General features: G+C 46.3%; 11 non-coding genes and 1 pseudogene across 11 annotated transcripts; all 12 read right to left on the bottom strand.

The window, feature by feature from the left end:
- Positions 1–292: 292 nt before the first annotated feature.
- Positions 293–483, bottom strand: LOC130307398 (U2 spliceosomal RNA). The gene has a single exon (XR_008856581.1). It is a non-coding gene; the product is annotated as a U2 spliceosomal RNA (small nuclear RNA).
- A 2101-nt stretch (positions 484–2584) lies between these two features.
- Positions 2585–2775, bottom strand: LOC130307397 (U2 spliceosomal RNA). Its single transcript, XR_008856580.1, has one exon. It is a non-coding gene; the product is annotated as a U2 spliceosomal RNA (small nuclear RNA).
- Positions 2776–4851: 2076 nt separating this feature from the next.
- On the bottom strand, positions 4852–5042 carry LOC130307396 (U2 spliceosomal RNA). The gene has a single exon (XR_008856579.1). It is a non-coding gene; the product is annotated as a U2 spliceosomal RNA (small nuclear RNA).
- A 2090-nt stretch (positions 5043–7132) lies between these two features.
- On the bottom strand, positions 7133–7323 carry LOC130307395 (U2 spliceosomal RNA). The gene has a single exon (XR_008856578.1). It is a non-coding gene; the product is annotated as a U2 spliceosomal RNA (small nuclear RNA).
- A 2086-nt stretch (positions 7324–9409) lies between these two features.
- Positions 9410–9592, bottom strand: LOC130307416 (U2 spliceosomal RNA). The gene has a single exon (XR_008856597.1). It is a non-coding gene; the product is annotated as a U2 spliceosomal RNA (small nuclear RNA).
- Positions 9593–10284: 692 nt separating this feature from the next.
- On the bottom strand, positions 10285–10444 carry LOC130307418 (U2 spliceosomal RNA; annotated as a pseudogene).
- A 2088-nt stretch (positions 10445–12532) lies between these two features.
- On the bottom strand, positions 12533–12723 carry LOC130307394 (U2 spliceosomal RNA). Its single transcript, XR_008856577.1, has one exon. It is a non-coding gene; the product is annotated as a U2 spliceosomal RNA (small nuclear RNA).
- Positions 12724–14807: 2084 nt separating this feature from the next.
- Positions 14808–14998, bottom strand: LOC130307393 (U2 spliceosomal RNA). Its single transcript, XR_008856576.1, has one exon. It is a non-coding gene; the product is annotated as a U2 spliceosomal RNA (small nuclear RNA).
- A 2082-nt stretch (positions 14999–17080) lies between these two features.
- Positions 17081–17271, bottom strand: LOC130307392 (U2 spliceosomal RNA). Its single transcript, XR_008856575.1, has one exon. It is a non-coding gene; the product is annotated as a U2 spliceosomal RNA (small nuclear RNA).
- Positions 17272–19364: 2093 nt separating this feature from the next.
- LOC130307390 (U2 spliceosomal RNA) lies at positions 19365–19555 on the bottom strand. Its single transcript, XR_008856573.1, has one exon. It is a non-coding gene; the product is annotated as a U2 spliceosomal RNA (small nuclear RNA).
- Positions 19556–21645: 2090 nt separating this feature from the next.
- LOC130307389 (U2 spliceosomal RNA) lies at positions 21646–21836 on the bottom strand. Its single transcript, XR_008856572.1, has one exon. It is a non-coding gene; the product is annotated as a U2 spliceosomal RNA (small nuclear RNA).
- A 2105-nt stretch (positions 21837–23941) lies between these two features.
- On the bottom strand, positions 23942–24132 carry LOC130307388 (U2 spliceosomal RNA). The gene has a single exon (XR_008856571.1). It is a non-coding gene; the product is annotated as a U2 spliceosomal RNA (small nuclear RNA).
- Positions 24133–26187: the final 2055 nt, after the last annotated feature.

Here is a 26187-nt window from a genome sequence, read left to right as displayed (position 1 = left end):
CCACCCGCTATCAAGGCAGCTGCCTATCATGTCATGCCCTACCTGCACAGGTGTGCTGGCTACTCAAATGATCCAATTAAGGAGGCCATTTAGTCAGCAGCAGCAGAAGTCCTGTGCCTGGACGCTCCAACAGCAGCCAGACACAAGCAGAAGCAGAAGCAGCAGAAGCAGCAGCAGCACCACCTTTTGTTTCTTGGCTGCAGCAGCAGCAAGGCCCACAGGGCTGGCTAGCTGGCTAGCCAGCAAGCAGGTAGCAATGAAAGTAGGAATCTTTCTTTTTAACCCTGTAAGGGGGTGGTGCACTGTACCCGAAGATACTGCCATATCGGGTCAATGCATAGGGCGACGGAAGCAAGCTTCGAAATCGGCCCCCGTTCTCAAAAATCCATTTAATATATGGTCCCCAGATAGGGGACGTATCAGATATTAAACTGATAAGAACAGATACTACACTTGATCTTAGCCAAAAGGCCGAGAAGCGATAACCGTGAAAGGGGCGGGCCCAACAAGGTGCCCTTCATGGGCACTATCACTGCTTGCTGTCAGGGAGGCTGCCAGACAATTTTCCATGCACACTCTGGGCTGGGGGGCAGTCAACCACCAGTACACACAGCAGAACCTAAACCCATACCATTATTGCTAAGCAGCAAGACAGGGGCCCATTGCACTCCCACGGGGCCTTTTTAAATGCAATCCATAACCCGGATTTGCCAGGAACCCTTCTTACTCCTCCTACTTGCATGTGACACTGGGCTTAGGATCTGCATAGGAAACACACACACAAGCACACACCTACCTTTGTTGCCTGCAGATGCCTCCTTGGCTGTCCCCAAACGGTATCAAACCAACACCCACGGGAAGCTGTAAGCATAGAGGACATGCCTGCACCCCATTGGACTTACCTGTGTGGGTTAAACCCGGGTTATTTGACAACCTATGGCGGTGATGGTTCTGCTCAGGCAGAGCAGTGCTGATGCTCCTCATAAAGCTGTCGCTGCTGTGAAGGTTCTAGGTGACATCACAAATCCCTATGGTTACATACACAACAAAGCTGGGTTGTTGTTGTTTACACTCTGCAAGGCCTGTGGAAGTGAGTGACATCATAGCACTGTAGTTCTGAGGGTTCTAGATGGATGCAACAATCTCCTGTTGCTTCTATGAAGGCCATAATAGACGACATCACCAAACAGCTCCATAGTCACATACACAGCAAAGGAGAGATGTTGTTTACACCTAGTGATGTCAGTGGTATTGAGTGACATCACAGCACAGTGCTAAGGCTCCTGGGCCTGGACACAGCAGCGGCTGCAATATCTCAACGGAGAATACGTTTATATATATGTGTGTGTGTGCGCGTATATATATATATATATATATATATATATATATATATATATATATATATTCTCCGCCGAAATCACTTTTAAACCCATTTCCACCTTTTTTTCCCTTCTCTTCCTCTTACTTTTTTTTCACGTTTTTTTTACGTTTTTCTCCTTTTCGCCTCTTTTCTGGGCGTATTATTCTTCTTTTTCTTCTTTTTTTTCGTCTAATGCATACCCCATCAGTGCAGCAATGCTTATTCAATACCGCCAGCAGATGGAGACACTGGGGGATAATTTTCTAAGGATTTATACTGATTTTTCCTGTCTGAATTTGTCGCACAGAAAGTTGCAGGCCAAATATGTGTGACATTTCTGCGACTTTAGCTTCTAGAGCATTTTTACAACATTATACATAGGTGCTGAATACATAAAAAGCGACTGTTCAGCGACAGACAAGTCGCATCGGCTGAAAGTAGGCCAGAATGTCAGTCCATGTTGGAGCAGGTTTAGATACAGTCTAAAGTATAGATCTCAAAGTCTGTGCACAGAATTTAGCAAGGGCCTCGCACCTTCTGATGCATCAGGTAGGTGCACAATAGCATAGCCTAACCCTCTGTACTTTGGTCTATATTGATGCGGGACATAGACAGCCAGCTGATGACCAATCCATTAGTGCAATGGATGGCTGGAAGCATTTGTCTTTGCCTTTGCAATACCACAGAAGCAATGCATGGTCAATGTACAGCAATGACACACCTGTGTGAACAGCCAGGAGACCCCCCCCCCCCCCATGTTATGTTACATAGTTACATAGTTAGTACGGTCGAAAAAAGACATATGTCCATCAAGTTCAACCAGGGAATTAAGGGGTAGGGGTGTGGCGCGATATTGGGGAAGGGATGAGATTTTATATTTCTTCATAAGCATTAATCTTATTTTGTCAATTAGGAACATTCAGCACCCACCCGCTATCAAGGCAGCTGCCTATCATGTCATGCCCTACCTGCACAGGTGTGCTGGCTACTCAAATGATCCAATTAAGGAGGCCATTTAGTCAGCAGCAGCAGAAGTCCTGTGCCTGGACGCTCCAACAGCGGCCAGACACAAGCAGAAGCAGAAGCAGCAGAAGCAGCAGCAGCAGCAGCACCACCTTTTGTTTTTTGGCTGCAGCAGCAGCAAGGCCCACAGGGCTGGCTAGCTGGCTAGCCAGCAAGCAGGTAGCAATGAAAGTAGGAATCTTTCTTTTTAACCCTGTAAGGGGGTGGTGCACTGTACCCGAAGATACTGCCATATCGGGTCAATGCATAGGGCGACGGAAGCAAGCTTCGAAATCGGCCCCCGTTCTCAAAAATCCATTTAATATATGGTCCCCAGATAGGGGACGTATCAGATATTAAACTGATAAGAACAGATACTACACTTGATCTTAGCCAAAAGGCCGAGAAGCGATAACCGTGAAAGGGGCGGGCCCAACAAGGTGCCCTTCATGGGCACTATCACTGCTTGCTGTCAGGGAGGCTGCCAGACAATTTTCCATGCACACTCTGGGCTGGGGGGCAGTCAACCACCAGTACACACAGCAGAACCTAAACCCATACCATTATTGCTAAGCAGCAAGACAGGGGCCCATTGCACTCCCACGGGGCCTTTTTAAATGCAATCCATAACCCGGATTTGCCAGGAACCCTTCTTACTCCTCCTACTTGCATGTGACACTGGGCTTAGGATCTGCATAGGAAACACACACACAAGCACACACCTACCTTTGTTGCCTGCAGATGCCTCCTTGGCTGTCCCCAAACGGTATCAAACCAACACCCACGGGAAGCTGTAAGCATAGAGGACATGCCTGCACCCCATTGGACTTACCTGTGTGGGTTAAACCCGGGTTATTTGACAACCTATGGCGGTGATGGTTCTGCTCAGGCAGAGCAGTGCTGATGCTCCTCATAAAGCTGTCGCTGCTGTGAAGGTTCTAGGTGACATCACAAATCCCTATGGTTACATACACAACAAAGCTGGGTTGTTGTTGTTTACACTCTGCAAGGCCTGTGGAAGTGAGTGACATCATAGCACTGTAGTTCTGAGGGTTCTAGATGGATGCAACAATCTCCTGTTGCTTCTATGAAGGCCATAATAGACGACATCACCAAACAGCTCCATAGTCACATACACAGCAAAGGAGAGATGTTGTTTACACCTAGTGATGTCAGTGGTATTGAGTGACATCACAGCACAGTGCTAAGGCTCCTGGGCCTGGACACAGCAGCGGCTGCAATATCTCAACGGAGAATACGTTTATATATATGCGTGTGTGTGCGCGTATATATATATATATATATATATATATATATATATATATATTTCTCCGCCGAAATCACTTTTAAACCCATTTCCACCTTTTTTTCCCTTCTCTTCCTCTTACTTTTTTTTCACGTTTTTTTACGTTTTTCTCCTTTTCGCCTCTTTTCTGGGCGTATTATTCTTCTTTTTCTTCTTTTTTTTCGTCTAATGCATACCCCATCAGTGCAGCAATGCTTATTCAATACCGCCAGCAGATGGAGACACTGGGGGATAATTTTCTAAGGATTTATACTGATTTTTCCTGTCTGAATTTGTCGCACAGAAAGTTGCAGGCCAAATATGTGTGACATTTCTGCGACTTTAGCTTCTAGAGCATTTTTACAACATTATACATAGGTGCTGAATACATAAAAAGCGACTGTTCAGCGACAGACAAGTCGCATCGGCTGAAAGTAGGCCAGAATGTCAGTCCATGTTGGAGCAGGTTTAGATACAGTCTAAAGTATAGATCTCAAAGTCTGTGCACAGAATTTAGCAAGGGCCTCGCACCTTCTGATGCATCAGGTAGGTGCACAATAGCATAGCCTAACCCTCTGTACTTTGGTCTATATTGATGCGGGACATAGACAGCCAGCTGATGACCAATCCATTAGTGCAATGGATGGCTGGAAGCATTTGTCTTTGCCTTTGCAATACCACAGAAGCAATGCATGGTCAATGTACAGCAATGACACACCTGTGTGAACAGCCAGGAGACCCCCCCCCATGTTATGTTACATAGTTACATAGTTAGTACGGTCGAAAAAAGACATATGTCCATCAAGTTCAACCAGGGAATTAAGGGGTAGGGGTGTGGCGCGATATTGGGGAAGGGATGAGATTTTATATTTCTTCATAAGCATTAATCTTATTTTGTCAATTAGGAACATTCAGCACCCACCCGCTATCAAGGCAGCTGCCTATCATGTCATGCCCTACCTGCACAGGTGTGCTGGCTACTCAAATGATCCAATTAAGGAGGCCATTTAGTCAGCAGCAGCAGAAGTCCTGTGCCTGGACGCTCCAACAGCGGCCAGACACAAGCAGAAGCAGCAGAAGCAGCAGCAGCACCACCTTTTGTTTTTTGGCTGCAGCAGCAGCAAGGCCCACAGGGCTGGCTAGCTGGCTAGCCAGCAAGCAGGTAGCAATGAAAGTAGGAATCTTTCTTTTTAACCCTGTAAGGGGGTGGTGCACTGTACCCGAAGATACTGCCATATCGGGTCAATGCATAGGGCGACGGAAGCAAGCTTCGAAATCGGCCCCCGTTCTCAAAAATCCATTTAATATATGGTCCCCAGATAGGGGACGTATCAGATATTAAACTGATAAGAACAGATACTACACTTGATCTTAGCCAAAAGGCCGAGAAGCGATAACCGTGAAAGGGGCGGGCCCAACAAGGTGCCCTTCATGGGCACTATCACTGCTTGCTGTCAGGGAGGCTGCCAGACAATTTTCCATGCACACTCTGGGCTGGGGGGCAGTCAACCACCAGTACACACAGCAGAACCTAAACCCATACCATTATTGCTAAGCAGCAAGACAGGGGCCCATTGCACTCCCACGGGGCCTTTTTAAATGCAATCCATAACCCGGATTTGCCAGGAACCCTTCTTACTCCTCCTACTTGCATGTGACACTGGGCTTAGGATCTGCATAGGAAACACACACACAAGCACACACCTACCTTTGTTGCCTGCAGATGCCTCCTTGGCTGTCCCCAAACGGTATCAAACCAACACCCACGGGAAGCTGTAAGCATAGAGGACATGCCTGCACCCCATTGGACTTACCTGTGTGGGTTAAACCCGGGTTATTTGACAACCTATGGCGGTGATGGTTCTGCTCAGGCAGAGCAGTGCTGATGCTCCTCATAAAGCTGTCGCTGCTGTGAAGGTTCTAGGTGACATCACAAATCCCTATGGTTACATACACAACAAAGCTGGGTTGTTGTTGTTTACACTCTGCAAGGCCTGTGGAAGTGAGTGACATCATAGCACTGTAGTTCTGAGGGTTCTAGATGGATGCAACAATCTCCTGTTGCTTCTATGAAGGCCATAATAGACGACATAACCAAACAGCTCCATAGTCACATACACAGCAAAGGAGAGATGTTGTTTACACCTAGTGATGTCAGTGGTATTGAGTGACATCACAGCACAGTGCTAAGGCTCCTGGGCCTGGACACAGCAGCGGCTGCAATATCTCAACGGAGAATACGTTTATATATATGTGTGTGTGTGCGCGTATATATATATATATATATATATATATATATATATATATATATTTCTCCGCCGAAATCACTTTTAAACCCATTTCCACCTTTTTTTCCCTTCTCTTCCTCTTACTTTTTTTTCACGTTTTTTTACGTTTTTCTCCTTTTCGCCTCTTTTCTGGGCGTATTATTCTTCTTTTTCTTCTTTTTTTTCGTCTAATGCATACCCCATCAGTGCAGCAATGCTTATTCAATACCGCCAGCAGATGGAGACACTGGGGGATAATTTTCTAAGGATTTATACTGATTTTTCCTGTCTGAATTTGTCGCACAGAAAGTTGCAGGCCAAATATGTGTGACATTTCTGCGACTTTAGCTTCTAGAGCATTTTTACAACATTATACATAGGTGCTGAATACATAAAAAGCGACTGTTCAGCGACAGACAAGTCGCATCGGCTGAAAGTAGGCCAGAATGTCAGTCCATGTTGGAGCAGGTTTAGATACAGTCTAAAGTATAGATCTCAAAGTCTGTGCACAGAATTTAGCAAGGGCCTCGCACCTTCTGATGCATCAGGTAGGTGCACAATAGCATAGCCTAACCCTCTGTACTTTGGTCTATATTGATGCGGGACATAGACAGCCAGCTGATGACCAATCCATTAGTGCAATGGATGGCTGGAAGAATTTGTCTTTGCCTTTGCAATACCACAGAAGCAATGCATGGTCAATGTACAGCAATGACACACCTGTGTGAACAGCCAGGAGACCCCCCCCCCCCCCCATGTTATGTTACATAGTTACATAGTTAGTACGGTCGAAAAAAGACATATGTCCATCAAGTTCAACCAGGGAATTAAGGGGTAGGGGTGTGGCGCGATATTGGGGAAGGGATGAGATTTTATATTTCTTCATAAGCATTAATCTTATTTTGTCAATTAGGAACATTCAGCACCCACCCGCTATCAAGGCAGCTGCCTATCATGTCATGCCCTACCTGCACAGGTGTGCTGGCTACTCAAATGATCCAATTAAGGAGGCCATTTAGTCAGCAGCAGCAGAAGTCCTGTGCCTGGACGCTCCAACAGCGGCCAGACACAAGCAGAAGCAGAAGCAGCAGAAGCAGCAGCAGCACCACCTTTTGTTTTTTGGCTGCAGCAGCAGCAAGGCCCACAGGGCTGGCTAGCTGGCTAGCCAGCAAGCAGGTAGCAATGAAAGTAGGAATCTTTCTTTTTAACCCTGTAAGGGGGTGGTGCACTGTACCCGAAGATACTGCCATATCGGGTCAATGCATAGGGCGACGGAAGCAAGCTTCGAAATCGGCCCCCGTTCTCAAAAATCCATTTAATATATGGTCCCCAGATAGGGGACGTATCAGATATTAAACTGATAAGAACAGATACTACACTTGATCTTAGCCAAAAGGCCGAGAAGCGATAACCGTGAAAGGGGCGGGCCCAACAAGGTGCCCTTCATGGGCACTATCACTGCTTGCTGTCAGGGAGGCTGCCAGACAATTTTCCATGCACACTCTGGGCTGGGGGGCAGTCAACCACCAGTACACACAGCAGAACCTAAACCCATACCATTATTGCTAAGCAGCAAGACAGGGGCCCATTGCACTCCCACGGGGCCTTTTTAAATGCAATCCATAACCCGGATTTGCCAGGAACCCTTCTTACTCCTCCTACTTGCATGTGACACTGGGCTTAGGATCTGCATAGGAAACACACACACAAGCACACACCTACCTTTGTTGCCTGCAGATGCCTCCTTGGCTGTCCCCAAACGGTATCAAACCAACACCCACGGGAAGCTGTAAGCATAGAGGACATGCCTGCACCCCATTGGACTTACCTGTGTGGGTTAAACCCGGGTTATTTGACAACCTATGGCGGTGATGGTTCTGCTCAGGCAGAGCAGTGCTGATGCTCCTCATAAAGCTGTCGCTGCTGTGAAGGTTCTAGGTGACATCACAAATCCCTATGGTTACATACACAACAAAGCTGGGTTGTTGTTGTTTACACTCTGCAAGGCCTGTGGAAGTGAGTGACATCATAGCACTGTAGTTCTGAGGGTTCTAGATGGATGCAACAATCTCCTGTTGCTTCTATGAAGGCCATAATAGACGACATCACCAAACAGCTCCATAGTCACATACACAGCAAAGGAGAGATGTTGTTTACACCTAGTGATGTCAGTGGTATTGAGTGACATCACAGCACAGTGCTAAGGCTCCTGGGCCTGGACACAGCAGCGGCTGCAATATCTCAACGGAGAATACGTTTATATATATGTGTGTGTGTGCGCGTATATATATATATATATATCTATATATATATATATATATATATATATATATTTCTCCGCCGAAATCACTTTTAAACCCATTTCCACCTTTTTTTCCCTTCTCTTCCTCTTACTTTTTTTTCAAGTTTTTTTACGTTTTTCTCCTTTTCGCCTCTTTTCTGGGCGTATTATTCTTCTTTTTCTTCTTTTTTTTCGTCTAATGCATACCCCATCAGTGCAGCAATGCTTATTCAATACCGCCAGCAGATGGAGACACTGGGGGATAATTTTCTAAGGATTTATACTGATTTTTCCTGTCTGAATTTGTCGCACAGAAAGTTGCAGGCCAAATATGTGTGACATTTCTGCGACTTTAGCTTCTAGAGCATTTTTACAACATTATACATAGGTGCTGAATACATAAAAAGCGACTGTTCAGCGACAGACAAGTCGCATCGGCTGAAAGTAGGCCAGAATGTCAGTCCATGTTGGAGCAGGTTTAGATACAGTCTAAAGTATAGATCTCAAAGTCTGTGCACAGAATTTAGCAAGGGCCTCGCACCTTCTGATGCATCAGGTAGGTGCACAATAGCATAGCCTAACCCTCTGTACTTTGGTCTATATTGATGCGGGACATAGACAGCCAGCTGATGACCAATCCATTAGTGCAATGGATGGCTGGAAGCATTTGTCTTTGCCTTTGCAATACCACAGAAGCAATGCATGGTCAATGTACAGCAATGACACACCTGTGTGAACAGCCAGGAGACCCCCCCCCATGTTATGTTACATAGTTACATAGTTAGTACGGTCGAAAAAAGACATATGTCCATCAAGTTCAACCAGGGAATTAAGGGGTAGGGGTGTGGCGCGATATTGGGGAAGGGATGAGATTTTATATTTCTTCATAAGCATTAATCTTATTTTGTCAATTAGGAACATTCAGCACCCACCCGCTATCAAGGCAGCTGCCTATCATGTCATGCCCTACCTGCACAGGTGTGCTGGCTACTCAAATGATCCAATTAAGGAGGCCATTTAGTCAGCAGCAGCAGAAGTCCTGTGCCTGGACGCTCCAACAGCGGCCAGACACAAGCAGAAGCAGCAGAAGCAGCAGCAGCACCACCTTTTGTTTTTTGGCTGCAGCAGCAGCAAGGCCCACAGGGCTGGCTAGCTGGCTAGCCAGCAAGCAGGTAGCAATGAAAGTAGGAATCTTTCTTTTTAACCCTGTAAGGGGGTGGTGCACTGTACCCGAAGATACTGCCATATCGGGTCAATGCATAGGGCGACGGAAGCAAGCTTCGAAATCGGCCCCCGTTCTCAAAAATCCATTTAATATATGGTCCCCAGATAGGGGACGTATCAGATATTAAACTGATAAGAACAGATTTTTTTTTTTTTTTTTATCTAAAGCCGAGGAACGTGCTTTCGATTCACCCAAAGTGCAAGAAAAAGTGCAAACGTGTTACACTAAAAAAACGTGCACAAAGGATGCGGTCTATCGCAAGCCCTTCTCCGATAGGAGAGAGGCCCCCCAACAAACCTTACCCTTCGCCTCCGGACCAAAAGGTACCTGCGAGGTTCCAGGTTCGATGTCCCTTTTCGCCGAAGCTACTAGGGGACCACAAATGCTCCCGGCATCCCCCTTGGCGTTAGCCAAGGTATCTGCCCGCAGAGCCGATTACGGTAGGTACCCTGCGAAGCAGGAGTACCCGGGGTGTTTGCAGGGAGGTGCGGAACCTAATGGCCACACACACCTCCCCTAGACCGCCAGGAGGGACACCCAGAAGGGCTACCGCATCCTGACAAATCCTGTGAACACACAACACGCAAAAAGTGACACAGTGAGACAAAAAATAAATAAATAAGTGAATGTGTGCAGATATACTGCCCGGACATCCGGCCGGATCTATAAAAATTTCTCTGATCCTAGCCAGAAGGCCGGGAATCAAGAGGTGAGTGCCACAAGGTGAAGAGATTATGGTGCCCGTGCTTCAACTCAGTGAGCCTATTCTCCCAGTGAGTTTCGGCACCTCGGGGTCACCACTCCCCGAGGCACAAAAGTACCTCGGCTCTAGACCCTCTCAGCCTCATGGCGAGACCCGGAGGGAACAGGTCACATCGGGGCAGCCGTCGAGCTGATTCCTCAGAACCAGCCCCGGAAAGCCCTGGTACACCTGCATCCTCCATGCAGCACCCATCCCCACCAGCATGAAAACTGATAAGAACAGATACTACACTTGATCTTAGCCAAAAGGCCGAGAAGCGATAACCGTGAAAGGGGCGGGCCCAACAAGGTGCCCTTCATGGGCACTATCACTGCTTGCTGTCAGGGAGGCTGCCAGACAATTTTCCATGCACACTCTGGGCTGGGGGGCAGTCAACCACCAGTACACACAGCAGAACCTAAACCCATACCATTATTGCTAAGCAGCAAGACAGGGGCCCATTGCACTCCCACGGGGCCTTTTTAAATGCAATCCATAACCCGGATTTGCCAGGAACCCTTCTTACTCCTCCTACTTGCATGTGACACTGGGCTTAGGATCTGCATAGGAAACACACACACAAGCACACACCTACCTTTGTTGCCTGCAGATGCCTCCTTGGCTGTCCCCAAACGGTATCAAACCAACACCCACGGGAAGCTGTAAGCATAGAGGACATGCCTGCACCCCATTGGACTTACCTGTGTGGGTTAAACCCGGGTTATTTGACAACCTATGGCGGTGATGGTTCTGCTCAGGCAGAGCAGTGCTGATGCTCCTCATAAAGCTGTCGCTGCTGTGAAGGTTCTAGGTGACATCACAAATCCCTATGGTTACATACACAACAAAGCTGGGTTGTTGTTGTTTACACTCTGCAAGGCCTGTGGAAGTGAGTGACATCATAGCACTGTAGTTCTGAGGGTTCTAGATGGATGCAACAATCTCCTGTTGCTTCTATGAAGGCCATAATAGACGACATAACCAAACAGCTCCATAGTCACATACACAGCAAAGGAGAGATGTTGTTTACACCTAGTGATGTCAGTGGTATTGAGTGACATCACAGCACAGTGCTAAGGCTCCTGGGCCTGGACACAGCAGCGGCTGCAATATCTCAACGGAGAATACGTTTATATATATGTGTGTGTGTGCGCGTATATATATATATATATATATATATATATATATATATATATATTTCTCCGCCGAAATCACTTTTAAACCCATTTCCACCTTTTTTTCCCTTCTCTTCCTCTTACTTTTTTTTCACGTTTTTTTACGTTTTTCTCCTTTTCGCCTCTTTTCTGGGCGTATTATTCTTCTTTTTCTTCTTTTTTTTCGTCTAATGCATACCCCATCAGTGCAGCAATGCTTATTCAATACCGCCAGCAGATGGAGACACTGGGGGATAATTTTCTAAGGATTTATACTGATTTTTCCTGTCTGAATTTGTCGCACAGAAAGTTGCAGGCCAAATATGTGTGACATTTCTGCGACTTTAGCTTCTAGAGCATTTTTACAACATTATACATAGGTGCTGAATACATAAAAAGCGACTGTTCAGCGACAGACAAGTCGCATCGGCTGAAAGTAGGCCAGAATGTCAGTCCATGTTGGAGCAGGTTTAGATACAGTCTAAAGTATAGATCTCAAAGTCTGTGCACAGAATTTAGCAAGGGCCTCGCACCTTCTGATGCATCAGGTAGGTGCACAATAGCATAGCCTAACCCTCTGTACTTTGGTCTATATTGATGCGGGACATAGACAGCCAGCTGATGACCAATCCATTAGTGCAATGGATGGCTGGAAGAATTTGTCTTTGCCTTTGCAATACCACAGAAGCAATGCATGGTCAATGTAAAGCAATGACACACCTGTGTGAACAGCCAGGAGACCCCCCCCCCCCCATGTTATGTTACATAGTTACATAGTTAGTACGGTCGAAAAAAGACATATGTCCATCAAGTTCAACCAGGGAATTAAGGGGTAGGGGTGTGGCGCGATATTGGGGAAGGGATGAGATTTTATATTTCTTCATAAGCATTAATCTTATTTTGTCAATTAGGAACATTCAGCACCCACCCGCTATCAAGGCAGCTGCCTATCATGTCATGCCCTACCTGCACAGGTGTGCTGGCTACTCAAATGATCCAATTAAGGAGGCCATTTAGTCAGCAGCAGCAGAAGTCCTGTGCCTGGACGCTCCAACAGCGGCCAGACACAAGCAGAAGCAGAAGCAGCAGAAGCAGCAGCAGCACCACCTTTTGTTTTTTGGCTGCAGCAGCAGCAAGGCCCACAGGGCTGGCTAGCTGGCTAGCCAGCAAGCAGGTAGCAATGAAAGTAGGAATCTTTCTTTTTAACCCTGTAAGGGGGTGGTGCACTGTACCCGAAGATACTGCCATATCGGGTCAATGCATAGGGCGACGGAAGCAAGCTTCGAAATCGGCCCCCGTTCTCAAAAATCCATTTAATATATGGTCCCCAGATAGGGGACGTATCAGATATTAAACTGATAAGAACAGATACTACACTTGATCTTAGCCAAAAGGCCGAGAAGCGATAACCGTGAAAGGGGCGGGCCCAACAAGGTGCCCTTCATGGGCACTATCACTGCTTGCTGTCAGGGAGGCTGCCAGACAATTTTCCATGCACACTCTGGGCTGGGGGGCAGTCAACCACCAGTACACACAGCAGAACCTAAACCCATACCATTATTGCTAAGCAGCAAGACAGGGGCCCATTGCACTCCCACGGGGCCTTTTTAAATGCAATCCATAACCCGGATTTGCCAGGAACCCTTCTTACTCCTCCTACTTGCATGTGACACTGGGCTTAGGATCTGCATAGGAAACACACACACAAGCACACACCTACCTTTGTTGCCTGCAGATGCCTCCTTGGCTGTCCCCAAACGGTATCAAACCAACACCCACGGGAAGCTGTAAGCATAGAGGACATGCCTGCACCCCATTGGACTTACCTGTGTGGGTTAAACCCGGGTTATTTGACAACCTATGGCGGTGATGGTTCTGCTCAGGCAGAGCAGTGCTGATGCTCCTCATAAAGCTGTCGCTGCTGTGAAGGTTCTAGGTGACATCACAAATCCCTATGGTTACATACACAACAAAGCTGGGTTGTTGTTGTTTACACTCTGCAAGGCCTGTGGAAGTGAGTGACATCATAGCACTGTAGTTCTGAGGGTTCTAGATGGATGCAACAATCTCCTGTTGCTTCTATGAAGGCCATAATAGACGACATCACCAAACAGCTCCATAGTCACATACACAGCAAAGGAGAGATGTTGTTTACACCTAGTGATGTCAGTGGTATTGAGTGACATCACAGCACAGTGCTAAGGCTCCTGGGCCTGGACACAGCAGCGGCTGCAATATCTCAACGGAGAATACGTTTATATATATGTGTGTGTGTGCGCGTATATATATATATATATATATATATATATATATATATATATATATATATTTCTCCGCCGAAATCACTTTTAAACCCATTTCCACCTTTTTTTCCCTTCTCTTCCTCTTACTTTTTTTTCACGTTTTTTTACGTTTTTCTCCTTTTCGCCTCTTTTCTGGGCGTATTATTCTTCTTTTTCTTCTTTTTTTTCGTCTAATGCATACCCCATCAGTGCAGCAATGCTTATTCAATACCGCCAGCAGATGGAGACACTGGGGGATAATTTTCTAAGGATTTATACTGATTTTTCCTGTCTGAATTTGTCGCACAGAAAGTTGCAGGCCAAATATGTGTGACATTTCTGCGACTTTAGCTTCTAGAGCATTTTTACAACATTATACATAGGTGCTGAATACATAAAAAGCGACTGTTCAGCGACAGACAAGTCGCATCGGCTGAAAGTAGGCCAGAATGTCAGTCCATGTTGGAGCAGGTTTAGATACAGTCTAAAGTATAGATCTCAAAGTCTGTGCACAGAATTTAGCAAGGGCCTCGCACCTTCTGATGCATCAGGTAGGTGCACAATAGCATAGCCTAACCCTCTGTACTTTGGTCTATATTGATGCGGGACATAGACAGCCAGCTGATGACCAATCCATTAGTGCAATGGATGGCTGGAAGCATTTGTCTTTGCCTTTGCAATACCACAGAAGCAATGCATGGTCAATGTACAGCAATGACACACCTGTGTGAACAGCCAGGAGACCCCCCCCCATGTTATGTTACATAGTTACATAGTTAGTACGGTCGAAAAAAGACATATGTCCATCAAGTTCAACCAGGGAATTAAGGGGTAGGGGTGTGGCGCGATATTGGGGAAGGGATGAGATTTTATATTTCTTCATAAGCATTAATCTTATTTTGTCAATTAGGAACATTCAGCACCCACCCGCTATCAAGGCAGCTGCCTATCATGTCATGCCCTACCTGCACAGGTGTGCTGGCTACTCAAATGATCCAATTAAGGAGGCCATTTAGTCAGCAGCAGCAGAAGTCCTGTGCCTGGACGCTCCAACAGCGGCCAGACACAAGCAGAAGCAGCAGAAGCAGCAGCAGCACCACCTTTTGTTTTTTGGCTGCAGCAGCAGCAAGGCCCACAGGGCTGGCTAGCTGGCTAGCCAGCAAGCAGGTAGCAATGAAAGTAGGAATCTTTCTTTTTAACCCTGTAAGGGGGTGGTGCACTGTACCCGAAGATACTGCCATATCGGGTCAATGCATAGGGCGACGGAAGCAAGCTTCGAAATCGGCCCCCGTTCTCAAAAATCCATTTAATATATGGTCCCCAGATAGGGGACGTATCAGATATTAAACTGATAAGAACAGATACTACACTTGATCTTAGCCAAAAGGCCGAGAAGCGATAACCGTGAAAGGGGCGGGCCCAACAAGGTGCCCTTCATGGGCACTATCACTGCTTGCTGTCAGGGAGGCTGCCAGACAATTTTCCATGCACACTCTGGGCTGGGGGGCAGTCAACCACCAGTACACACAGCAGAACCTAAACCCATACCATTATTGCTAAGCAGCAAGACAGGGGCCCATTGCACTCCCACGGGGCCTTTTTAAATGCAATCCATAACCCGGATTTGCCAGGAACCCTTCTTACTCCTCCTACTTGCATGTGACACTGGGCTTAGGATCTGCATAGGAAACACACACACAAGCACACACCTACCTTTGTTGCCTGCAGATGCCTCCTTGGCTGTCCCCAAACGGTATCAAACCAACACCCACGGGAAGCTGTAAGCATAGAGGACATGCCTGCACCCCATTGGACTTACCTGTGTGGGTTAAACCCGGGTTATTTGACAACCTATGGCGGTGATGGTTCTGCTCAGGCAGAGCAGTGCTGATGCTCCTCATAAAGCTGTCGCTGCTGTGAAGGTTCTAGGTGACATCACAAATCCCTATGGTTACATACACAACAAAGCTGGGTTGTTGTTGTTTACACTCTGCAAGGCCTGTGGAAGTGAGTGACATCATAGCACTGTAGTTCTGAGGGTTCTAGATGGATGCAACAATCTCCTGTTGCTTCTATGAAGGCCATAATAGACGACATAACCAAACAGCTCCATAGTCACATACACAGCAAAGGAGAGATGTTGTTTACACCTAGTGATGTCAGTGGTATTGAGTGACATCACAGCACAGTGCTAAGGCTCCTGGGCCTGGACACAGCAGCGGCTGCAATATCTCAACGGAGAATACGTTTATATATATGTGTGTGTGTGCGCGTATATATATATATATATATATATATATATATATATATATCTCCGCCGAAATCACTTTTAAACCCATTTCCACCTTTTTTTCCCTTCTCTTCCTCTTACTTTTTTTTCACGTTTTTTTACGTTTTTCTCCTTTTCGCCTCTTTTCTGGGCGTATTATTCTTCTTTTTCTTCTTTTTTTTCGTCTAATGCATACCCCATCAGTGCAGCAATGCTTATTCAATACCGCCAGCAGATGGAGACACTGGGGGATAATTTTCTAAGGATTTATACTGATTTTTCCTGTCTGAATTTGTCGCACAGAAAGTTGCAGGCCAAATATGTGTGACATTTCTGCGACTTTAGCTTCTAGAGCATTTTTACAACATTATACATAGGTGCTGAATACATAAAAAGCGACTGTTCAGCGACAGACAAGTCGCATCGGCTGAAAGTAGGCCAGAATGTCAGTCCATGTTGGAGCAGGTTTAGATACAGTCTAAAGTATAGATCTCAAAGTCTGTGCACAGAATTTAGCAAGGGCCTCGCACCTTCTGATGCATCAGGTAGGTGCACAATAGCATAGCCTAACCCTCTGTACTTTGGTCTATATTGATGCGGGACATAGACAGCCAGCTGATGACCAATCCATTAGTGCAATGGATGGCTGGAAGAATTTGTCTTTGCCTTTGCAATACCACAGAAGCAATGCATGGTCAATGTACAGCAATGACACACCTGTGTGAACAGCCAGGAGACCCCCCCCCCCCCATGTTATGTTACATAGTTACATAGTTAGTACGGTCGAAAAAAGACATATGTCCATCAAGTTCAACCAGGGAATTAAGGGGTAGGGGTGTGGCGCGATATTGGGGAAGGGATGAGATTTTATATTTCTTCATAAGCATTAATCTTATTTTGTCAATTAGGAACATTCAGCACCCACCCGCTATCAAGGCAGCTGCCTATCATGTCATGCCCTACCTGCACAGGTGTGCTGGCTACTCAAATGATCCAATTAAGGAGGCCATTTAGTCAGCAGCAGCAGAAGTCCTGTGCCTGGACGCTCCAACAGCGGCCAGACACAAGCAGAAGCAGAAGCAGCAGAAGCAGCAGCAGCACCACCTTTTGTTTTTTGGCTGCAGCAGCAGCAAGGCCCACAGGGCTGGCTAGCTGGCTAGCCAGCAAGCAGGTAGCAATGAAAGTAGGAATCTTTCTTTTTAACCCTGTAAGGGGGTGGTGCACTGTACCCGAAGATACTGCCATATCGGGTCAATGCATAGGGCGACGGAAGCAAGCTTCGAAATCGGCCCCCGTTCTCAAAAATCCATTTAATATATGGTCCCCAGATAGGGGACGTATCAGATATTAAACTGATAAGAACAGATACTACACTTGATCTTAGCCAAAAGGCCGAGAAGCGATAACCGTGAAAGGGGCGGGCCCAACAAGGTGCCCTTCATGGGCACTATCACTGCTTGCTGTCAGGGAGGCTGCCAGACAATTTTCCATGCACACTCTGGGCTGGGGGGCAGTCAACCACCAGTACACACAGCAGAACCTAAACCCATACCATTATTGCTAAGCAGCAAGACAGGGGCCCATTGCACTCCCACGGGGCCTTTTTAAATGCAATCCATAACCCGGATTTGCCAGGAACCCTTCTTACTCCTCCTACTTGCATGTGACACTGGGCTTAGGATCTGCATAGGAAACACACACACAAGCACACACCTACCTTTGTTGCCTGCAGATGCCTCCTTGGCTGTCCCCAAACGGTATCAAACCAACACCCACGGGAAGCTGTAAGCATAGAGGACATGCCTGCACCCCATTGGACTTACCTGTGTGGGTTAAACCCGGGTTATTTGACAACCTATGGCGGTGATGGTTCTGCTCAGGCAGAGCAGTGCTGATGCTCCTCATAAAGCTGTCGCTGCTGTGAAGGTTCTAGGTGACATCACAAATCCCTATGGTTACATACACAACAAAGCTGGGTTGTTGTTGTTTACACTCTGCAAGGCCTGTGGAAGTGAGTGACATCATAGCACTGTAGTTCTGAGGGTTCTAGATGGATGCAACAATCTCCTGTTGCTTCTATGAAGGCCATAATAGACGACATCACCAAACAGCTCCATAGTCACATACACAGCAAAGGAGAGATGTTGTTTACACCTAGTGATGTCAGTGGTATTGAGTGACATCACAGCACAGTGCTAAGGCTCCTGGGCCTGGACACAGCAGCGGCTGCAATATCTCAACGGAGAATACGTTTATATATATGTGTGTGTGTGCGCGTATATATATATATATATATATATATATATATATATATATATATATATATTTCTCCGCCGAAATCACTTTTAAACCCATTTCCACCTTTTTTTCCCTTCTCTTCCTCTTACTTTTTTTTCACGTTTTTTTACGTTTTTCTCCTTTTCGCCTCTTTTCTGGGCGTATTATTCTTCTTTTTCTTCTTTTTTTTCGTCTAATGCATACCCCATCAGTGCAGCAATGCTTATTCAATACCGCCAGCAGATGGAGACACTGGGGGATAATTTTCTAAGGATTTATACTGATTTTTCCTGTCTGAATTTGTCGCACAGAAAGTTGCAGGCCAAATATGTGTGACATTTCTGCGACTTTAGCTTCTAGAGCATTTTTACAACATTATACATAGGTGCTGAATACATAAAAAGCGACTGTTCAGCGACAGACAAGTCGCATCGGCTGAAAGTAGGCCAGAATGTCAGTCCATGTTGGAGCAGGTTTAGATACAGTCTAAAGTATAGATCTCAAAGTCTGTGCACAGAATTTAGCAAGGGCCTCGCACCTTCTGATGCATCAGGTAGGTGCACAATAGCATAGCCTAACCCTCTGTACTTTGGTCTATATTGATGCGGGACATAGACAGCCAGCTGATGACCAATCCATTAGTGCAATGGATGGCTGGAAGCATTTGTCTTTGCCTTTGCAATACCACAGAAGCAATGCATGGTCAATGTACAGCAATGACACACCTGTGTGAACAGCCAGGAGACCCCCCCCCCCCATGTTATGTTACATAGTTACATAGTTAGTACGGTCGAAAAAAGACATATGTCCATCAAGTTCAACCAGGGAATTAAGGGGTAGGGGTGTGGCGCGATATTGGGGAAGGGATGAGATTTTATATTTCTTCATAAGCATTAATCTTATTTTGTCAATTAGGAACATTCAGCACCCACCCGCTATCAAGGCAGCTGCCTATCATGTCATGCCCTACCTGCACAGGTGTGCTGGCTACTCAAATGATCCAATTAAGGAGGCCATTTAGTCAGCAGCAGCAGAAGTCCTGTGCCTGGACGCTCCAACAGCGGCCAGACACAAGCAGAAGCAGAAGCAGCAGAAGCAGCAGCAGCACCACCTTTTGTTTTTTGGCTGCAGCAGCAGCAAGGCCCACAGGGCTGGCTAGCTGGCTAGCCAGCAAGCAGGTAGCAATGAAAGTAGGAATCTTTCTTTTTAACCCTGTAAGGGGGTGGTGCACTGTACCCGAAGATACTGCCATATCGGGTCAATGCATAGGGCGACGGAAGCAAGCTTCGAAATCGGCCCCCGTTCTCAAAAATCCATTTAATATATGGTCCCCAGATAGGGGACGTATCAGATATTAAACTGATAAGAACAGATACTACACTTGATCTTAGCCAAAAGGCCGAGAAGCGATAACCGTGAAAGGGGCGGGCCCAACAAGGTGCCCTTCATGGGCACTATCACTGCTTGCTGTCAGGGAGGCTGCCAGACAATTTTCCATGCACACTCTGGGCTGGGGGGCAGTCAACCACCAGTACACACAGCAGAACCTAAACCCATACCATTATTGCTAAGCAGCAAGACAGGGGCCCATTGCACTCCCACGGGGCCTTTTTAAATGCAATCCATAACCCGGATTTGCCAGGAACCCTTCTTACTCCTCCTACTTGCATGTGACACTGGGCTTAGGATCTGCATAGGAAACACACACACAAGCACACACCTACCTTTGTTGCCTGCAGATGCCTCCTTGGCTGTCCCCAAACGGTATCAAACCAACACCCACGGGAAGCTGTAAGCATAGAGGACATGCCTGCACCCCATTGGACTTACCTGTGTGGGTTAAACCCGGGTTATTTGACAACCTATGGCGGTGATGGTTCTGCTCAGGCAGAGCAGTGCTGATGCTCCTCATAAAGCTGTCGCTGCTGTGAAGGTTCTAGGTGACATCACAAATCCCTATGGTTACATACACAACAAAGCTGGGTTGTTGTTGTTTACACTCTGCAAGGCCTGTGGAAGTGAGTGACATCATAGCACTGTAGTTCTGAGGGTTCTAGATGGATGCAACAATCTCCTGTTGCTTCTATGAAGGCCATAATAGACGACATCACCAAACAGCTCCATAGTCACATACACAGCAAAGGAGAGATGTTGTTTACACCTAGTGATTGTCAGTGGTATTGAGTGACATCACAGCACAGTGCTAAGGCTCCTGGGCCTGGACACAGCAGCGGCTGCAATATCTCAACGGAGAATACGTTTATATATATGTGTGTGTGTGCGCGTATATATATATATATATATATATATATATATATATATATATATTTCTCCGCCGAAATCACTTTTAAACCCATTTCCACCTTTTTTTCCCTTCTCTTCCTCTTACTTTTTTTTCACGTTTTTTTACGTTTTTCTCCTTTTCGCCTCTTTTCTGGGCGTATTATTCTTCTTTTTCTTCTTTTTTTTCGTCTAATGCATACCCCATCAGTGCAGCAATGCTTATTCAATACCGCCAGCAGATGGAGACACTGGGGGATAATTTTCTAAGGATTTATACTGATTTTTCCTGTCTGAATTTGTCGCACAGAAAGTTGCAGGCCAAATATGTGTGACATTTCTGCGACTTTAGCTTCTAGAGCATTTTTACAACATTATACATAGGTGCTGAATACATAAAAAGCGACTGTTCAGCGACAGACAAGTCGCATCGGCTGAAAGTAGGCCAGAATGTCAGTCCATGTTGGAGCAGGTTTAGATACAGTCTAAAGTATAGATCTCAAAGTCTGTGCACAGAATTTAGCAAGGGCCTCGCACCTTCTGATGCATCAGGTAGGTGCACAATAGCATAGCCTAACCCTCTGTACTTTGGTCTATATTGATGCGGGACATAGACAGCCAGCTGATGACCAATCCATTAGTGCAATGGATGGCTGGAAGCATTTGTCTTTGCCTTTGCAATACCACAGAAGCAATGCATGGTCAATGTACAGCAATGACACACCTGTGTGAACAGCCAGGAGACCCCCCCCCCCCCCATGTTATGTTACATAGTTACATAGTTAGTACGGTCGAAAAAAGACATATGTCCATCAAGTTCAACCAGGGAATTAAGGGGTAGGGGTGTGGCGCGATATTGGGGAAGGGATGAGATTTTATATTTCTTCATAAGCATTAATCTTATTTTGTCAATTAGGAACATTCAGCACCCACCCGCTATCAAGGCAGCTGCCTATCATGTCATGCCCTACCTGCACAGGTGTGCTGGCTACTCAAATGATCCAATTAAGGAGGCCATTTAGTCAGCAGCAGCAGAAGTCCTGTGCCTGGACGCTCCAACAGCGGCCAGACACAAGCAGAAGCAGAAGCAGCAGAAGCAGCAGCAGCACCACCTTTTGTTTTTTGGCTGCAGCAGCAGCAAGGCCCACAGGGCTGGCTAGCTGGCTAGCCAGCAAGCAGGTAGCAATGAAAGTAGGAATCTTTCTTTTTAACCCTGTAAGGGGGTGGTGCACTGTACCCGAAGATACTGCCATATCGGGTCAATGCATAGGGCGACGGAAGCAAGCTTCGAAATCGGCCCCCGTTCTCAAAAATCCATTTAATATATGGTCCCCAGATAGGGGACGTATCAGATATTAAACTGATAAGAACAGATACTACACTTGATCTTAGCCAAAAGGCCGAGAAGCGATAACCGTGAAAGGGGCGGGCCCAACAAGGTGCCCTTCATGGGCACTATCACTGCTTGCTGTCAGGGAGGCTGCCAGACAATTTTCCATGCACACTCTGGGCTGGGGGGCAGTCAACCACCAGTACACACAGCAGAACCTAAACCCATACCATTATTGCTAAGCAGCAAGACAGGGGCCCATTGCACTCCCACGGGGCCTTTTTAAATGCAATCCATAACCCGGATTTGCCAGGAACCCTTCTTACTCCTCCTACTTGCATGTGACACTGGGCTTAGGATCTGCATAGGAAACACACACACAAGCACACACCTACCTTTGTTGCCTGCAGATGCCTCCTTGGCTGTCCCCAAACGGTATCAAACCAACACCCACGGGAAGCTGTAAGCATAGAGGACATGCCTGCACCCCATTGGACTTACCTGTGTGGGTTAAACCCGGGTTATTTGACAACCTATGGCGGTGATGGTTCTGCTCAGGCAGAGCAGTGCTGATGCTCCTCATAAAGCTGTCGCTGCTGTGAAGGTTCTAGGTGACATCACAAATCCCTATGGTTACATACACAACAAAGCTGGGTTGTTGTTGTTTACACTCTGCAAGGCCTGTGGAAGTGAGTGACATCATAGCACTGTAGTTCTGAGGGTTCTAGATGGATGCAACAATCTCCTGTTGCTTCTATGAAGGCCATAATAGACGACATCACCAAACAGCTCCATAGTCACATACACAGCAAAGGAGAGATGTTGTTTACACCTAGTGATGTCAGTGGTATTGAGTGACATCACAGCACAGTGCTAAGGCTCCTGGGCCTGGACACAGCAGCGGCTGCAATATCTCAACGGAGAATACGTTTATATATATGTGTGTGTGTGCGCGTATATATATATATATATATATATATATATATATATATATATATATATATATATATATTTCTCCGCCGAAATCACTTTTAAACCCATTTCCACCTTTTTTTCCCTTCTCTTCCTCTTACTTTTTTTTCACGTTTTTTTTACGTTTTTCTCCTTTTCGCCTCTTTTCTGGGCGTATTATTCTTCTTTTTCTTCTTTTTTTTCGTCTAATGCATACCCCATCAGTGCAGCAATGCTTATTCAATACCGCCAGCAGATGGAGACACTGGGGGATAATTTTCTAAGGATTTATACTGATTTTTCCTGTCTGAATTTGTCGCACAGAAAGTTGCAGGCCAAATATGTGTGACATTTCTGCGACTTTAGCTTCTAGAGCATTTTTACAACATTATACATAGGTGCTGAATACATAAAAAGCGACTGTTCAGCGACAGACAAGTCGCATCGGCTGAAAGTAGGCCAGAATGTCAGTCCATGTTGGAGCAGGTTTAGATACAGTCTAAAGTATAGATCTCAAAGTCTGTGCACAGAATTTAGCAAGGGCCTCGCACCTTCTGATGCATCAGGTAGGTGCACAATAGCATAGCCTAACCCTCTGTACTTTGGTCTATATTGATGCGGGACATAGACAGCCAGCTGATGACCAATCCATTAGTGCAATGGATGGCTGGAAGCATTTGTCTTTGCCTTTGCAATACCACAGAAGCAATGCATGGTCAATGTACAGCAATGACACACCTGTGTGAACAGCCAGGAGACCCCCCCCCCCCCCCATGTTATGTTACATAGTTACATAGTTAGTACGGTCGAAAAAAGACATATGTCCATCAAGTTCAACCAGGGAATTAAGGGGTAGGGGTGTGGCGCGATATTGGGGAAGGGATGAGATTTTATATTTCTTCATAAGCATTAATCTTATTTTGTCAATTAGGAACATTCAGCACCCACCCGCTATCAAGGCAGCTGCCTATCATGTCATGCCCTACCTGCACAGGTGTGCTGGCTACTCAAATGATCCAATTAAGGAGGCCATTTAGTCAGCAGCAGCAGAAGTCCTGTGCCTGGACGCTCCAACAGCAGCCAGACACAAGCAGAAGCAGAAGCAGCAGAAGCAGCAGCAGCACCACCTTTTGTTTTTTGGCTGCAGCAGCAGCAAGGCCCACAGGGCTGGCTAGCTGGCTAGCCAGCAAGCAGGTAGCAATGAAAGTAGGAATCTTTCTTTTTAACCCTGTAAGGGGGTGGTGCACTGTACCCGAAGATACTGCCATATCGGGTCAATGCATAGGGCGACGGAAGCAAGCTTCGAAATCGGCCCCCGTTCTCAAAAATCCATTTAATATATGGTCCCCAGATAGGGGACGTATCAGATATTAAACTGATAAGAACAGATACTACACTTGATCTTAGCCAAAAGGCCGAGAAGCGATAACCGTGAAAGGGGCGGGCCCAACAAGGTGCCCTTCATGGGCACTATCACTGCTTGCTGTCAGGGAGGCTGCCAGACAATTTTCCATGCACACTCTGGGCTGGGGGGCAGTCAACCACCAGTACACACAGCAGAACCTAAACCCATACCATTATTGCTAAGCAGCAAGACAGGGGCCCATTGCACTCCCACGGGGCCTTTTTAAATGCAATCCATAACCCGGATTTGCCAGGAACCCTTCTTACTCCTCCTACTTGCATGTGACACTGGGCTTAGGATCTGCATAGGAAACACACACACAAGCACACACCTACCTTTGTTGCCTGCAGATGCCTCCTTGGCTGTCCCCAAACGGTATCAAACCAACACCCACGGGAAGCTGTAAGCATAGAGGACATGCCTGCACCCCATTGGACTTACCTGTGTGGGTTAAACCCGGGTTATTTGACAACCTATGGCGGTGATGGTTCTGCTCAGGCAGAGCAGTGCTGATGCTCCTCATAAAGCTGTCGCTGCTGTGAAGGTTCTAGGTGACATCACAAATCCCTATGGTTACATACACAACAAAGCTGGGTTGTTGTTGTTTACACTCTGCAAGGCCTGTGGAAGTGAGTGACATCATAGCACTGTAGTTCTGAGGGTTCTAGATGGATGCAACAATCTCCTGTTGCTTCTATGAAGGCCATAATAGACGACATCACCAAACAGCTCCATAGTCACATACACAGCAAAGGAGAGATGTTGTTTACACCTAGTGATGTCAGTGGTATTGAGTGACATCACAGCACAGTGCTAAGGCTCCTGGGCCTGGACACAGCAGCGGCTGCAATATCTCAACGGAGAATACGTTTATATATATGTGTGTGTGTGCGCGTATATATATATATATATATATATATATATATATATATATATTTCTCCGCCGAAATCACTTTTAAACCCATTTCCACCTTTTTTTCCCTTCTCTTCCTCTTACTTTTTTTTCACGTTTTTTTACGTTTTTCTCCTTTTCGCCTCTTTTCTGGGCGTATTATTCTTCTTTTTCTTCTTTTTTTTCGTCTAATGCATACCCCATCAGTGCAGCAATGCTTATTCAATACCGCCAGCAGATGGAGACACTGGGGGATAATTTTCTAAGGATTTATACTGATTTTTCCTGTCTGAATTTGTCGCACAGAAAGTTGCAGGCCAAATATGTGTGACATTTCTGCGACTTTAGCTTCTAGAGCATTTTTACAACATTATACATAGGTGCTGAATACATAAAAAGCGACTGTTCAGCGACAGACAAGTCGCATCGGCTGAAAGTAGGCCAGAATGTCAGTCCATGTTGGAGCAGGTTTAGATACAGTCTAAAGTATAGATCTCAAAGTCTGTGCACAGAATTTAGCAAGGGCCTCGCACCTTCTGATGCATCAGGTAGGTGCACAATAGCATAGCCTAACCCTCTGTACTTTGGTCTATATTGATGCGGGACATAGACAGCCAGCTGATGACCAATCCATTAGTGCAATGGATGGCTGGAAGCATTTGTCTTTGCCTTTGCAATACCACAGAAGCAATGCATGGTCAATGTACAGCAATGACACACCTGTGTGAACAGCCAGGAGACCCCCCCCCCCCCCCCCATGTTATGTTACATAGTTACATAGTTAGTACGGTCGAAAAAAGACATATGTCCATCAAGTTCAACCAGGGAATTAAGGGGTAGGGGTGTGGCGCGATATTGGGGAAGGGATGAGATTTTATATTTCTTCATAAGCATTAATCTTATTTTGTCAATTAGGAACATTCAGCACCCACCCGCTATCAAGGCAGCTGCCTATCATGTCATGCCCTACCTGCACAGGTGTGCTGGCTACTCAAATGATCCAATTAAGGAGGCCATTTAGTCAGCAGCAGCAGAAGTCCTGTGCCTGGACGCTCCAACAGCGGCCAGACACAAGCAGAAGCAGAAGCAGCAGAAGCAGCAGCAGCACCACCTTTTGTTTTTTGGCTGCAGCAGCAGCAAGGCCCACAGGGCTGGCTAGCTGGCTAGCCAGCAAGCAGGTAGCAA

This window comes from Hyla sarda, unplaced genomic scaffold, assembly GCF_029499605.1.
Source record: "Hyla sarda isolate aHylSar1 unplaced genomic scaffold, aHylSar1.hap1 scaffold_1423, whole genome shotgun sequence".
NCBI classification, from domain to species: domain Eukaryota; kingdom Metazoa; phylum Chordata; class Amphibia; order Anura; family Hylidae; genus Hyla; species Hyla sarda.
Note: the sequence above shows the minus strand (reverse complement) of the source record. Positions and strands in the feature narration are given on the sequence as shown.